General features: G+C 36.7%; 1 protein-coding gene across 1 annotated transcript in view; it reads right to left on the reverse strand.

The window, feature by feature from the left end:
- Nucleotides 1-16,668, reverse strand: part of Unc5d (unc-5 netrin receptor D) — a 673,473-nt gene that overhangs the window by 189,596 nt on the left and 467,209 nt on the right. The window lies entirely within an intron of this gene.

Genomic DNA, 16,668 nt, shown 5'->3' on the forward strand with positions numbered 1-16,668 from the left:
ATGGTCTGTGCCTGGGGCAGAAAGGAGGGCAAGGACAGATAACAGGAAGTGTCATGTGCAGGGACCCAGGAAGCTCCTGACTCTTAAGGGCTTTTTCTTGAGCAAGGAAATCAAACTTAATTTCCAATTTGAAATCTTTTGTTTCCTGTGCTTAAATTCTCTTCATTAACAGTGGAGCCATACACAGCTTTGTTCAGTTCTGCAAGGCAGCTGGTCAAATATTAGCAGGCTTGGAAATCATTGAGGATAGATTCACCATAAATATCTTTGGACCTTTCCTCCCATGTTCTTGGAAACACACTGATTTTAAGGAAGGTACTATAGTCACCTTCTTATTGCTGGGATAAAGCACCCGACCACAAGTACCTGATGGGAGGAAAGTTTTCATTTTGGCTTATGGTCTTGAGGGGGAAGAATGGTATGAGCAGAGGCTGGACATCATTTTTGCAACAGCATGTGGAAAACTGCAGCAGGAGAATGAGCAAACTAGTACTAGAAAACTGGGGGTCAGTGACCCTCAAGGTCTGCTCTCTGTGACATACTTCCTCCAGCACCACCAAGATTGCTACCATCTGGGAACCAAACATTCAAAACACATGATTTTATAGAGGGCATCTGATTTAACCCACCCAAGAACATAAAGTAAAAATTATTCTAATTAGATTTGAAATACCAGTGGAAGGGTGGGGGGTGGAAACAGCAGCAAGAAAAAGTTACTTCCTTCTGCCTAATCATGTTTTATATTAATAAATTTATTTTTTATTTTTCTTTAATTTGCTTCAATCTACTCTGCTATATAATTTTTCATTAAAAGAATGGGATTTGAGATACCTCTGTCCCTGGGGGTAAACATGAAATTCTAAAGTGCCCAAAAGATTATAAAGAGACACCATTGTTCTCTCCCTTAACAGTTAATTCAAATGTCTTACCAGTCACTTGCATAGAAGATCATACTTCAAGAAAGCTGATAAACCTAAATACTTTGTTTTTACGAAAGCTGCTTTTCTTTCCCCCTCTTTACTGCTATGACAGGCACGCCAATGTGCTCAGATGTGTGATTTTGTAATCTTGCCTTAAACCATACTGCCCAGAGTTTGGGTAAAGAAAGCTACTTCTCCCATGTCAGGGGAATCAAAGGAAAGAAGTCCTTTATTCCCAGGGCAGAGACATGATATCCCAAGCCTCACTTCACTTCTCTGAAGTTGTTTATCAGGTGTTCCAAATAACAAGAGCAGGAGGCCAAAATCAATGACAAGATCAAATTAAACATACCAACAGAAAATAAGTGACATGTGGGTCACCTTAAAAAAAAAAAACCAAACATTTGTATTGGGAGCATACAGGAAGGGAGAAAAGCTACAGAAAATCATAGAAGAAACTTTCCTAAATCTTCCAGAACAAGGACTAATCCTCTGTTCTGAGGCACACAGAACACAAAATCAAGTGGATCAGGAAAGAAAGTCCACACATAACATTATAGTTAAAACACTAAAAAGAAAACAAAAAGATAGCACCCAAAGCTGCCAGAGAAAAACAGCTGGCCACATACAAGGGTAAGCTCATCAGAGTTACATCTGAATTTTCAATAGAAACTCTAAAGCCAGAAGGGCTTATAATGGAATATTTCAAATTATGAAAGAGCATGACTGACAATTCAAACTAGTATACCCAGCAACATCATCCCTCATAATACGTAAAAACAAGCAACAAAAAAACAAAAACAATAAAACTTTCCATGACCAAAGATGGTTTTGTGAAAATATGAGCCCTAAGTCATCTCTACAGAGAATATTATAACACTCAACACTGAAGAAAAGAACAAACATACTCAAAAGGCTAAGGAGGAAAACAAGCAAACAAACAAACAATAATCCACATTAGAACAGAAATGAAAGCAAACAAAGATCAAGAAAGCTCCAAACTCGACAAAGTCTACACCTTGACAGGGGTTAGCTCACACATTTCATTTATAACTTTGAATATCCATAAACTCAATTCCCCTATCAAGAGATTCAGGTTAACATGCTGAATCAAAAAACTAAATCCAAGCTAGGTGTGGTGGTGCTCACCTTTAATCCCAGCACTTGGGAAGGAGAGATAGGAGGATCACCTGAGAGTTCAAAGCCACCCAGAGATTACATAGTAAACTCCAGGTCAGCCTGAGCTAGAGTGAAACCATACCATGAAAAACAAAAACAAAAACAAAAACAAAAAAAAACAAAAAAAAAACAAAAACAAAAAAAAGCAAAACAAACAAAAACCGCAGCCACAAAAATACCTAAATCCATCTATTTGCTGTCTACAAGAGACCCACAGTACCATTACACAATCTTAGTATGGTGAAATGATAGTAATTATATTCCAAGCAAATTGAAAAAGGAAACAAGCAGGTATAGATACACAAATATCTGACAAAATAGACATTAAACCAAAAGTAAGACAAAAAAGACAAAGAGAGATATTTTATACTCATTAAAGGAACAATTCAACAAGATGGTATTATAATTATAAGCATATATGCACCAAACACAGGTACACTGGATTTTTAGAAAGCAAAATCTACTAGACATTAACTCAGAAATAAACCCCAACAAAATAATAGTGGGGGATATAAATACCCACTAGGTTAAATAGATCATCCAAACAGAAAATAAATGAATAAATAATGTAGCTAAACAAGACTATAGCTGAAATGAACATAACAGACCTCTAGAATATAGAATATACATTCTTCTCAACCACTCATGAAGTCTTTTCTAAATCAGAAATAGGGGGAGTGGTCCCATATAGAATAGTCACAAAAATAAAATATACTGAAATATCCATAACCAAGGAAGTGAAAGACTTCTGCATTGAAAATATGAAAACACTGAAGAAAGAAACTGAGGAAGACCTGAGAAGGTAAAAAATGTTGCCAAAGCTCATGGATCAGAAGTATTAATATCATGAAAATGGTCATCCTACAGAAAATACACAGATTCATTGCAATTTTTTAATCAAAATACCAGTACCATTCTCCACAGAAATAGAAAAAAAAAGTAGTCTCAGTATTCATATGGAAGCACAAAAGGCAGAGAGATAAAATGTCTTTAGCAAAAACAGTACTCCAGAGAACAACTTTGGACAGCAATCTTCAACCTCATATCCATGATCTGCCAACACAGAGAACACCAATAAGGATCTCAGCACCCCAGGGATCAGAGCAACCCTTGCCACACAGCATCCAGCACAGCTGATGTGAATAGCACAGACCTTCCCAGCTAAGTGGAGCCCACAGTGCACCAAAGGAGTAACCAGCTTCACACTCAAGTTGGTGAGATAAAACATCACCACCAAAGCACATTTGCATTGCAAGCATATCCAACAGCTTAGGTTACTCCTACTGTTACTCTGAGTAATAGGGAAGCCACATCTAGCACCTTGAGCTCCAACCCTAAAGAGAGAACTTCTTATCTACTAGTCTAAGAATACAGTTAATGAGTAGAAAACACAAGTATTGAAGTAACTTGAGATGCAAAAACAAATCAAGACAACATAATTCCTCCAAAAATTATAAATCCAAAATAATGCCCTCCAGTGAGATGAAATTAAGATGAAATGCCAGAGAATTCAAAAGAATGATTATAAATATGCTCAGTCAAAGAAATCAAATGTATCCAAGGAGAAAATAAACTCCAAAAGGAATTCTAAAACACAGAAAATCAAGTTAATGAAATAAGAATGTCAATATGAGTAAGGAAAAGGACATATGGAAGAAATACCAATCCGAAATACTAGAAATGAAAGTCATAGCAAATCAATTTTAAAACTGTGTAGAAAATCTCACCAACAGTATGGATCAAGGTGAGGACAGAATATCTGAGGTTGAAGACAAGGTAGAAAATGTAGAACTTTCCAACAAAGAAAAAAAGGAAAAGACTAGTAAGCAGGTATGAGTGGGCATTTCAAGACAGGGGTTGTCATAAGCCCTAGGGGTGTAACATCTGCTGATGTCTGGATAAGTGTATATACTATGCTTACCAAACTGCCCAGTAAGCAGTTCTCTTAATATCCATACCCTTATATTAATGCTACTCTCACCTTTGGTAAAGAATCTTCTCTTTTCAGATGGCAGTGACCTTGGGACAATGCAGAAGGTATCATGGTTCTAGAAAGAAGTGACTAGAGTACCGAGTAACATCTTGATCACACTTTCCAAGGCTCAGTGTCTAATGTGGAAGAGGTGGTGGAAAGAATGTAAGAGCCAAAGGAAGGGTAGGACTCCTTACAACGTGCTCCCTCCAGACATAAAATGGCTTTGATATCCATGACCTCATAGTGCCTGACATTACCTACACAAGACCATCATAAGAGGAGGGAAAGATCATGACATCAAAATAAAAGAGAGACTTATTGAGATGGGGAGGGGATATTATGGAGAATGGAATTTCAAAGGGGAAAGTGGGGGGAGGGAGGGTATTACCACGGGATATTTTTTTATAATAATGGAAAATATATTTTAAAAAATTGAGAAAAAATAAAATAAGATTAAAAAAAAAAGAAATGAGATCAAATCAGCTTAAAAAAATGTATTCACTGAATTTCATCTGACTTTCACAGAAGAACTAACTCCAATGTTTTTCAAACTATTCCATAAGGTAGAAAAGGAAAGAACAATACAAATTCCTTTTGCAAAGCCAATATTACCTCGATACCAAAATGATACAAAGAGAACACAACAAAAGAAAACTACAGACCAATCTACATCATAAACATATCTATAAAAAGTCACAATGAAACTGGCAAACAGAATACAGGAAAACATCAAGATTATTTTCCATGATTAACTTGGTTTTATTCCAAAAAAATACAGGGATGTTTCAATATATTCAAATGAGTAAATGTAATATGCTATAAAATAGACTCTGGGACAAATATCAAACTATCTCAACAAATTATGAAAACATCCATTCATGATAAAGGTACTATAGAAACTAGGAATAGTAGAAGCATATCTAGACACAATATAGACTATTTATGACAAACCTATACCCAATATTACAGTAAATATTAAAAAAAATCTTCAAGCATTCCCACTAAAAGAAGGACCATGAAAAGGGTTCCACCTTCTCCCATTTTATTTAATATAGTAGTGTAAGTCTGAAATACAATAATAAGACAAAAGACACTAACAAAATGGACAGAAATAGGTGACAAAGAAGTCATTATTTGCAGATGATAGGTTCTATACATAAATGACCCTAAAGACACTACCAGCAAACTATTAGAGCTGATGAACTCTCAACAAAGTAGCAGGATAAAAAATTAATACTAAAACATTAGTAGTCTTCCTCTATAGCACAACAAGTGTACTGAACAAGACCTGAGTACTCCCCGGATTCAACACATACTGAAGCACTAGGATCTTGTGAAACTAGAAAGCTATTGTACGGATATGCAAACTACCAGCATAGTCAACAGACAGGATGCAGAATGGGAGATAATCTTTACCAGCTATATGTAGAGGAGATGTTTAATAATTTAGAATACAAAAAGAACTCAAAAAAGTAAGGAATAAAAGAAATTCAGGTTGGCACTTGGGAGTTCAGGTCAAGATGGTGTCCTCCTAACCATGCTTCAGCTCCTGGAGTAACATCAGGCATGATCTGTGTGTTTCCAGTTTGAATAGGTATTGGCAGACCTCCAGTGAGTGGGCATGGAGGAGTACAGTTGGGAATCTTCCAATTCCCATGTGCTCAGGTAGACCACTAGGCCCTCAGGTCCCCTCAACCACCCAAGGATGGATAGCTTCTCAACAAATTGTATCAAACCTTCACTGACAGACTGAAACCAATTTTCTTGAAACTGTTTCACATAATCAAAGAAAAGGGAATGCTTCCCAACTCATTTTATGAAGCTAGCATCACCCAAATACCAATAGCAGACAAAGAAACAAGAAAATTATAGACCATTATCCCTGATGAACTTAGATGCATAGATCCTGAACAAAATCCTCACAAACTGAATTCAACAACATATCAAAAGCACTATCCACCTTGATCAGGTAAGCTTCATCCCAGGGATACAGGAATGACTCAACATATAAAAATCAATCAATACACTATACTACATCCATGACCGTAGTTATAAGAACCACATGATCATTTCAATAGATTCAAAAAAGGCTTTGACAAAATAAAACACCACTTAAATGGTCAAAATTCTTGAGAGAATATGCATGGAGGGTTTATATGTCAATGAAATATACTCTCTATATAGACAGCACCTAAAGCCCAAATAATGGGGTAATGGGGGAAGACTCAAGGAGTTCCTATTGAGATCAGGAATAAGACTGCTCTTTGACATAGTACCACGAGACCTAGCCCAAGCAATAATATAGGAAAAAGAAATAAATGGGATACAGATTGGAAAGGAAGAAGTCAAATTAGCCCTATTAGCAGATGATGTGATCCTATATAGAAGTAACCCAAAAGTCTCTGCCTCAAAACTTCTAAAGGTGATTAATTCCTCCAGCACTGTGTCAGGATACACAATCAACACACAAAAATCAGTATCCTTTCTATATGTAAAGGTCAAAGATATAGAGAAAGAAATCAGCAAGGCTGTCCTATTTTCAATAGCCGCACACACGCGTGCGCATGTGTGCGCGCACACACACACACACACACACACACACACACACACACACAAATCAAGGATCTTGGAATAACACTAACCAAGTATGTGAAAGACCTATATAATAAAAAGCATAAAAACACACTCATGAAAGAAACTGAGGAGGATTTGAGCAGATGGAAAGACCTCCCATGGTCCTGGACAGGTAAAATTAATATTGTAAAAATGGAAATTCTTCTAAAAGCAAGATATAGATTTTTTTTGTTTTGTTTTGCTTTTGTTTTTCAAGGTAGGGTTTTACTCTAGCTCAGGCTGACCAGGAATTCACTATGTAGTCTCAGGGTGGCCTCAAACTCATGGCAATCCTCCTACCTCTGCTTCCCAAGTGCTGGGATTAAAGGAGTGTGCCACCACTCCTGGCTCCAATATACAGATTTAATGTAATGCTAATAAAAATTCCAGCATCATTTTTCACAGAGATATAAAAAAGTGAACTCAGAGTTCATATGGAATGGCAGCAGGCCCCTGATATTTAAATATATAATCAGGAAAAGAAACACTTCTACAGGTATTATGATATCCAATCTAAAGCTATATTACAAAGCCATTGTAACAAACACAGCATAGTACTGGCATAAAAACAGAAATGTAGACCAATGGACCAGAATTGAAGACTAAGCCTTTAGGTCATGTAACTACAGATAGTTGATCTTTGACAAAAGTGCCAATAATGTACAAAGGAGAAAAGACGCCATCTTCAACAAATGATGCTAGACAAATTGTATAACCACTTGCAGAAAAAATGAAACTATACCCATTCATGTCACCATAGATAAAAATGAGTTCCAAATGGATCAAAGACCTTAATATAAGACTTGAAACTCTTCTACTGGAAGAAAAAGTCAGATAAACTTTCCATGATATAGGAATGGGGAAAGAGTTCCTGAACAAAACCCCAGTAGCCCAGTAAATTAAACAATCACTCAACCAATGGGATCTCATGAAGCTAAAAAGCTTTTACACAAACATACTATAACCAAAACCAATAGATTACCCACAGAATGGGAGAAAATTTTCACCAGCTACACAGAGGACTAATATCTAGAATATACTAAGTACTCAAAATCTGAACAATAAAAAATGAAACAACACACTCAAAAAATGAAGTAGAGAATCAAATACAGAGTTCTCAGAGGAAGAAATACACATGACTAACACACTCAAGAAAATGTTCAGCATCCCTAACCATCAGGGAAATGCCAATTAAAACAGCTATTAGATTTCACCTTACTCCAGTAAAGATGGAAATCATTTAAAAAAATTACACAACAACAAATATTTGCAAAGATATGGGAAAAGAGAAACCCTCATTCACTGTTGGTGGGAATGTAAACTTGTACAACCACTATGGAAACCAATGTGTATATTCCTGAAAAAGATGAATAAAGAACTACAAATAGACCCAGTTTTTCCTTTACCAGGCATTTATCTTAAATGCTCCATGCTTCACTACAGTGATAATTGCTCAAACATGTTTATAGCTTCTCAGTTCATACTAGCAAAGAACCGTAATCAGCTCAGGCATTCATCACTGTATGGATGATGACAAAGTTGTGGTAAATTTACACAATGGAATTCTACTCAGCAATAAGAAAAAAAACAGTACAATTAAATCTGTAGGATTTCTGTTAGAACAGATCATACTCAGTGATCACATATAATTACTGACAGACAAATATCATATGCTCTCACTCATCTGTGGTTCCTAACTTGGATCAGCTTGAGTTGATGGTATAGCTGATAGGTAACTCAAGGCCCAGACAATAGGGATGGAAGAGTTTGGGGTGACAAGATGGGGAGGGTAGGGGGAAACAAACACAAAACTAAACCTGGTACCATGGAAACCTTTATCCTTGAGGATAGATTAAAAGATTTAATTCTCAACAGGAGTATGGGGGCAAGCATCTGAAAAGAAGGGTCCTGGAGATGGTGGGATGAATCCTAACTTTAAACACATTTTTGGCACTTGCTTATAATTCCCAGTCTCAGAAACTGGTTGCTACCCACAAGGAGCTGTTGACTGGAGAGACATACAAGGTCCCCAAAACAAAACAGGTTTCTGTCAAAGCACTTTATTACCTGCCTGAGGTAAAAAGAAATACCATATTGCTGAAGGCACCTAGAGATCTGACTAGAATCTGGGAGACAGCCAATCTTCAGACAGTTGGCCCATCTAGTGCTGGAATGTGCTATCTGAGCTACTGAGGGAAATGGCCAATAATGGTGTGAGCAACCAAGGGTCTAAGCTACTCAGAAGCAAACAATCTGACACAATGTACACATCAGTGCAATGGTGGCACACAGCCTTGGTGGGTAATCAATAGCTTTCTGAATGGCTACGAGATATGCTCAGTGGAAAGCAGCCCATATCTGGAACTGAGAACCAGGTCAGAATCTTATGGAGACAAAGATTATGTTCTCCAATCACAACTTCCCAGTAGTCTTTGGTTAAAAAGGGGCTAAATCCATCATATTCTCCCTAAATTAATAACATTTATCCCATTTAACCTATGCTGATTTCACTTCTCCACTGGAGAAGATGTTTTCCTTTTTCAGAAGGTAGTGAGACCCAAGGAAATAAACTACCCTTCATACATCAGCCAAGGCCCAGATGAAACCATAGAGGAATTGGGGAGAAGAGTAAGCCACACATTCAGGTTTCTAGCAGCAATGACCCTACTTCTCAGTACAAATTTGATGCTCAGTACTAATTTTACTGTTGCAGTCACCTTCACATTTCTGGAAAAAAACACCAGTCTAAGAGCAGCTTGTTAGAGTTAAGGGTCTATTTTGGTTTATAATCTCGAGAGGAAGCTCCATAATGGCAGGGGGAAATGATGGCATGAGTAGAGGGTATTCATCACTTCCTGGCCAACATAAGGTGGACAATAGTAACAAGACAGTGTGCCAAATACTGCCAGGAGGAAGCTGGTTATTATACCCATAAACCCACTCCCAAGAACACATTGCCTCCTGGAGGCTTTAATTCCCAAATTGCCAGCAGCTGGGGACCTAGCATTCAGAACACCAAAGGTTTTGGAGGACACTGGAATCAAACTACCACAGACACAATGTGTTCAAACACAACAGCCTAGCCTGCATAGTGTAACACATTATGATTGGTTTACTAAAGTGGACCAAGTAAGAATAAAACAAATTTCCAGAAATAAAAATATGAAATTTAAAATTCTAATGAATAAAACTCAACATCTAAAGTAATGTAGTTGAAGTCTATGGACTGAGAACATCAAGAAATTATATGTAGAGTAGTTCTAAGAAAAAAGATGGTGAACATTGCAAGAAGAGGCAGAGTATGTAGGTTTAATACAGTTTAGCACAACTGTCCACAGAGAGATGAACCACATTGTCAGAACTTTTGCTACCACAAAACTCATGTTGGTTCTTTCATATACTACCCTTTGTTAAGTTCTGTTCTATGTCTTTTTCAGCTCTGGCACAGATTACAGAAACTCAGACTGCATCAATGAATACAGAATAGCTGAAAGTTCCAACAATTACTAACTGATTTCAGATTTAGGAATCTCAGTGGTTCTCAAGTACATAAATAATGATGGTTCGCAAGAATGCCAGCCTAAGTAAGAGGAAAGGTAAAGGGAAGATTTTAAATGCCAATATGCACCAAAATGCTTCCACAGACGGTAAGATTTTCATACTTGGAAAAAGTTTAGGGCTTCAGTGAATGACAAACAAATAGGAAGCTGAGAAAATGAAAAAAAAAAAATGATAATCATTCTCAGAGTAAACAGTGTTGTGTAATTAGAATAATCATGGTGTACTTGCTCATTTATAAATAACATTTATATTGTCATATAAATGTCAAATGATAATCTAGCTAATATGCATTATCACTGTATTGATAAGCTGAGGATTATGACACACAGAAAGACAGAGGGAGAGAAAGGTCAGTCTTCATCTTCTTTTAATGTGTGTGCATGCTTGACTGTAAGTGTGCATGTGTATATATGTCTGTAGAGTGGTCAACTTTGGTTGTTGTTTCTTAGGAAAGCCATCCATCACTTTAGAGATGGGGTAGGGTTTCTCCATGGCCTGATGCTGGGTAACTGGGCTAAACTGACTGGCCAGGGAGCCTCAAGGCTCTGCTTGTCTCCCCCTCTCTTGTACTTGTGTTACAAGTATGTGCCAGCACACCCAGCACTTTATTCATTTATTTATTTTTTGATTATTCTCTCTCACTTTATTGATTTACAGGAAAAAAATAAAGAATTCTTATGAAAAATTTGGATTTTTTCCATTGAATTAAATGCAATGTCCATTGTTCAGAAGCTAACATGCTTTGAAGATTTTACTTAGATTTCAGTTTATGTACCTTTTTATTATTATTAGATATGGACATATTTTGTATGTAACAACACATGTTGGTACCATCCTTTTCCTCCTCCCTGCCCCTTTTCTGAAGAGGCTTTCCTCATTGGGGATGCAAGTCAACCCCATGGGGATTGTGGATCATGTATTATGGGGGCAGCAGTCAGTTATGGGGAGAAGGAATGTCTCTCACACAGCATTTTTATGGGGGTTCTAGGTATTGATTTCAGGTCTTCATGCTTTTGAGCCAAGCTCTTTACTTACTGAACTCTTGAGCCCTGAGTCTTCCTTCATTTTCTGAGTAGAACTATGTCCATACAAGTCAACACACAGCAACTGAAATACAGATAGGCACACCAACTTTGTTCTTTTGCTAAAATGATTTTAAATGTATGTCTTTGAGGGGTGAATGCTTTAAATGTTTAAGCAAGTTTTCTTGAACTTGTTAAATGTAGGTGTTTTTGACCTTCATGAAATATCTTTTTATTTTCCTGTTCACTGCCACAAAGTTGCTATCTAGGAAGTGTTGCTGATTGGGTGGAGCCGTGAGGGTGGGTTAACACTGAGATGGCCCTTTACCCATCTCATGTTAAAAATTGGTCTGCGTTAGCTAATGTGTTTCTCTGAGGGTGCTGCTCTGAGGTGATCCTTGTTCTCTATCAGGAAACATGTACAGGAAGGAGGAGCAGTGGTGTGCAGATTCCAAATCTTCAACAACAATAAAAAATCAAAGCTCCCCTTTGAAATAGTGGATATTGAATCCAGCCCAAGCCAAAGCTTTCTAAACAGGAGAATGATTCCATATACTGTGATAGTCATATAGCAAGATTCTAAAATAGGGGAGGAAATTAACATACACTGATGGTCATGCTGCAAGATTCCTAAACAGGGGAATGACTTCATACACTGTGATATTCATACAGCAAAGCAGCACCCAACAAAGTGCATGAACACCTTTACATTAAACACATCAGCCTGGCTGAATCTGAATTATACAAGACATCAGAAAGAATAATTTCACTTACATACATAAAATTCCAAAGTACATAAAGCTGAGTATCAATGTCTGTGGATGGATCCCATGTAGTGTGAGTAGAAAACTATAGAAATGTAAAGGAATTGTTCTCTAAATGTCCAACTAGGGATTATGGGGAGAAAGAGGCTCTATGAAAAGAGTTGTATCTTTTAGGCTATTATGAGGGTTTTATTTCTCTTAATACTGAAATAAAAGTCACACATACTTTTGTACTTCCCAGTTAAAAAAAAAATAGATGAAAGCATAAGCTTGGTTCAGGCCACATATCTAGAATTTGCAAATTTGCAAACTTTGATCTCAGCCTCCTGAGCCTTTCCCCTACTCTCTTGTCTCAGGCACATTTATCATCTCACATTCCATTCATATTCAGGCTTTACCTCTGTTGGTGGTGATGCCCAGCTATGAGCTTTGACTCTCTCCATCCAGGCTTCTTCCTCTTATCTTGCAACCTTCCTATTTGTCTGGCCTTGGAGAGCTCATTGTCACATGTCCAGTTCTCAGGGAAAATGAACTGCTCGGCTAAGTCACCTACAGTCTGCTTTCTGGACCACTGGGTTCTACACCCATGGATCTAACTCAGTTCAGAGGAAAATATTTGAAAAATTACTTGCTGCTTTCAATACCTTGTCTGTTGATTACAATATCTTGGACATTTTGGAAATAGCTTCTACTGCTTGCTTTCAATTTGGCAAAAGGATTACATTCTCATGTTATGTACACACCTCCAAATTTAAAGTTGCATACTAGAAAGTATAAAAATTTTAAAAAACCTTGCTTTTGTCACATGCTTTGAAAAGATTGTACACTAAAATGCTAATTACTGTCTCCCTTATAATGGGCACAACTGAAATCCTCATTAATATCATATATACACATATGTTTAGTATATGTACATGCCAATTTCTATGTAGCAATGTATAATATTTTATCCAGATTGTATCATTGTTATCTGTGAGAGTATTAGTTCAGCAAGTTAATTCATCACTCTCAGGAGCCAGAACATCAGGGTTGTCTATAGTTCTTATTACTTTTTGCATTCTTGACTGATTGTGTCATGCCTCGATAAAATAATTATTATTTAAAGAAAAAATATTTTATTTATTTGTTTACAAGCAGAGAATACAGCGAAAGAAAGAAAGAGAGTGGGACAGTATGTGTATGGGTGTGCCAGGGCCTCCAGCCACAGCAGACAAACTCCATATACATGTGCCACTCTGTGCACTGGACTTTCATGGGTACTGGAAAATCAAACTTGGATCATTAAACTTTTCCAACAAGTGCCTCAACCACTGAGCCATTTCTCCAGCTCATTATTTACATTTTTAATGAAGAAATAAGTATCGTAACTATTCATGGTGTTTAGGGATATAATCTCATGAATAGAGAATGATTAATTTGGAGTAATTAAGATTTCCATACTTTTTTTTGAGGCAAGCTCAACAGACTGGCTTTTTTTTTTATATATATAAGAGAGAGAAAACTGGCACACCAGGACCTCCAACCACTACAACTGAACTCCAGATATGGGTGCCACCTTGTATACATGTGTGAGTTTGTATCACCTTGGGCATCTGGTTTATGGGCCATCTGAAGAGTCAAACATGTGTCCTTAGGCTTCACAGGCAAGTTCCTTAACTGCTAAGCCATCTCTCTAGCTTGAGTTTCATATTCTTAAACATATATCATTTCTTTGGGTGATTTAAAAATTCTCTTTAAGCTGGGCATTGTGGCACAAGCCTTTAATCCCAGCACTCAGGAGACAGAGGCAGGAGGATCACTGTGAGTTCAAGGCTACCCTGAGACTACAGAGTGAATTCCAGATCAGCCTGAGCTACAGTGTGACCCTACCTCAAAAAAATTTTTTTTTGCTTTAACTAGTCTTTATAAAACACAATACCAAAATTATACAGACTTATTTTTCTGGTCATAATTTCCTAAAGAATACAGTTAATTTGCATTATTGAAGTACATATAGTACTAGCTATAATAAGTAATCTGGAGATAAAGTACATGGTGGGATGTGTGTGAGTCCTACATAAATATTGTACTATATGTAGTACTTGAACATCACTGGATTGGGTACCATGTGTGTATGTGTGTGTCCTGGATGTAAACACCCTCAGATAGCTGAAGACAAGAATATTAGATACAAGAGAAGGTAATGCTAAATGTCTTCATTCCCCATCTAGGGCCACCTACTTCAAATCATAATGATATAGTGGTAATGTAGTATAATATACACCTTATAGTCATGCTATAGAATGTGTGGGGTATAGAATTCCAGATTGCATGAATGTGTCATGATCCCTTATAGGTAAGTAAGGGACATTATATAAACACAGCTAATATGAACACAGAGCCAACCTGTCAGGTCAACTGAGAAGAAAACTTCGGAGGATTTAAAGGGATAAATAAAGTGTAAGGGACAAATACAGTATGCACATTTATTCACAAGGTATCCCATCCTCACTGAAAATCATGATAGTCGCTGGATGTGATCCTCAGCCACAGCGATGCAAATTCTAGCTCCTGGGTACCTTTGAAGTTACTACTGGCCTTGAACTTCATCAAGATAGTTAAATCTCTGCTCTAAAGTGTTTCTATTTGGTAGGGATCCTTAAAGAAGAGAGAAATGCTTCTATTTAAATGGCAGTCTGCCATGTGATGGTTGTTTCATGAGGGCTGATAGGCACCAGAGAGGGAAAGATAAGCCGAGAAGGAACGGTTGCTCATCAAAGCAGTGCTGTAGTAGAAGCCACAGCCTCAATTTCCAGCCACGCCACTGCAATCTCCTGCTGCCATGGAGTTATTTTCAGAGGTGGGTAAAATGGTTGCTTTTCTTAGGCTCAGCCTTCATGGTCTGAACCAAAGGCTTGAAAATCCCTTGCCTACTCAGTTTATGGTAGCATTTCCTTTATATGTTATTTTTAGAAATTTCTCCCATTCTAGAAATCTTCAAATTCTTCAAATCTGACCTAAAAGTGTGATTGTGAAAATGTGACAAAGCTGTTTTAACTTTTCATTCTCCAGTAACCTAAGCTCAAAGACATGTTGAATCCTAGTGTGTGACAAAACTGCAGTATCATCTGCTTTTGTTCTTGAGATTGCATTGCCTAACTAGATTCTATATAGATGCTTACAATTTTTATGGATGACTACATCAGTATTACATATTTCAGATGATAATCTCTGGACTGCAGAGTATTTAACTTGTCCAGTACTCTTCCTTGGTATAACATAATGAACTCCATTTGTCAATGACACACCTACATTATTAGATCCCAACTTGAATATTACCATGAGTTAATACTTGGCTTTGTAATTTGCCTAACTACTGGCTGTGCAAAGAGCTGAGGATATCTATTTTCTTATAGCATTCATGCCTGTAAGGATGTGGTGAGAGCAGGAATATGCGTTCTACTTCCTAATGGTGTAAACAATCCTATGAACATTACAACAATATTTAGGGTTCAAGTTTTAGACTTGGGCCTCATAATTTCATTTTGTGACTTTAAAAATGAGTTAAAATTTATAAAGGAAGAACACAGTATATAAAGAACAGCTTGTTTCTGCTTTAATTGGATTATTCATACATTCTTTTCTTCTTTCAGACCCTGGCCTTTGAGTAAATGTTTGCAACAAGAGTTTGTGATTCAGGACTTACACATGGTGCACTTTCAAGTGTTTTGCAACATGGGGAGTCAATTGAATTCATTATTCTCTAGGAAAGAGTAAGCAAACTAGTAATTATTAAAACTCTAAGAAACAGAAATTATCTGACTTATTTTGGAACACTACTTTATCTTGTGAAACTGAGGAGTAAACAAGTAGGCTTGCTGATTTCTTGAATCTATATAAAAACATAAAAAATTCCAAAGCCATTGTCTATACTTATTTCTAATCTCTTTTCATTTATAATTAATCAGGAAGTGACTGCTTATTGCCAACAGATAAAGTGTTCAAAGAATAATTGTAGATAAGCATATGGGAAATTTTATTTTTATGTTATCTGCTAAGATGGCAATAGTCCTTCCAGCATTCATTTTAAAGATTAGAATCTAAACAATAATCATGGAAAACTGCCCCAAGCCAGAAATCTCTTCCATGAATGGCTCCTCTCCCTAAAACAAATATTGAGCCTTAGAAAAGACCAAATAAAGTTAAGAAACACATGTGATACTTGCATAATGTTGAAAAAAAAAGACATTTTATTTTATTTTTTAATTTTTTATTATGTTTTTTATTGTCAGCCTTGGTTTTATTTTTTATTTTTATTTCTATTTAGTTATTTGAAAGTGGCAGACAGAAAGGCAGATAGAGAGAATGGGTGTGCTAGGGCCTCCAACAACTACACCACCAAAAAAACAAAAAATAAATGTCAGATGCAGTGTTTGACTAGTATGTACAAGCCTTCAGTTTGATCCCTAGAATCACAAAAAAAAAAAGTAAAAAAGAAATGAAACAATGACACCCCTTTAATTCTCCCTTCTACATATAGGTAAGAACAATCTTTTCGTATGCAAGTTTCCTACATCCTAGTTCAGCTTCATACCTACAAAACACACTGATATTAAAATATAAAAGGTCATAAACAAAAAAATAAGGTGGGGTGC

The sequence above is a fragment of the Jaculus jaculus genome, chromosome 9, assembly GCF_020740685.1.
Source record: "Jaculus jaculus isolate mJacJac1 chromosome 9, mJacJac1.mat.Y.cur, whole genome shotgun sequence".
NCBI classification, from domain to species: Eukaryota; Metazoa; Chordata; class Mammalia; order Rodentia; family Dipodidae; genus Jaculus; species Jaculus jaculus.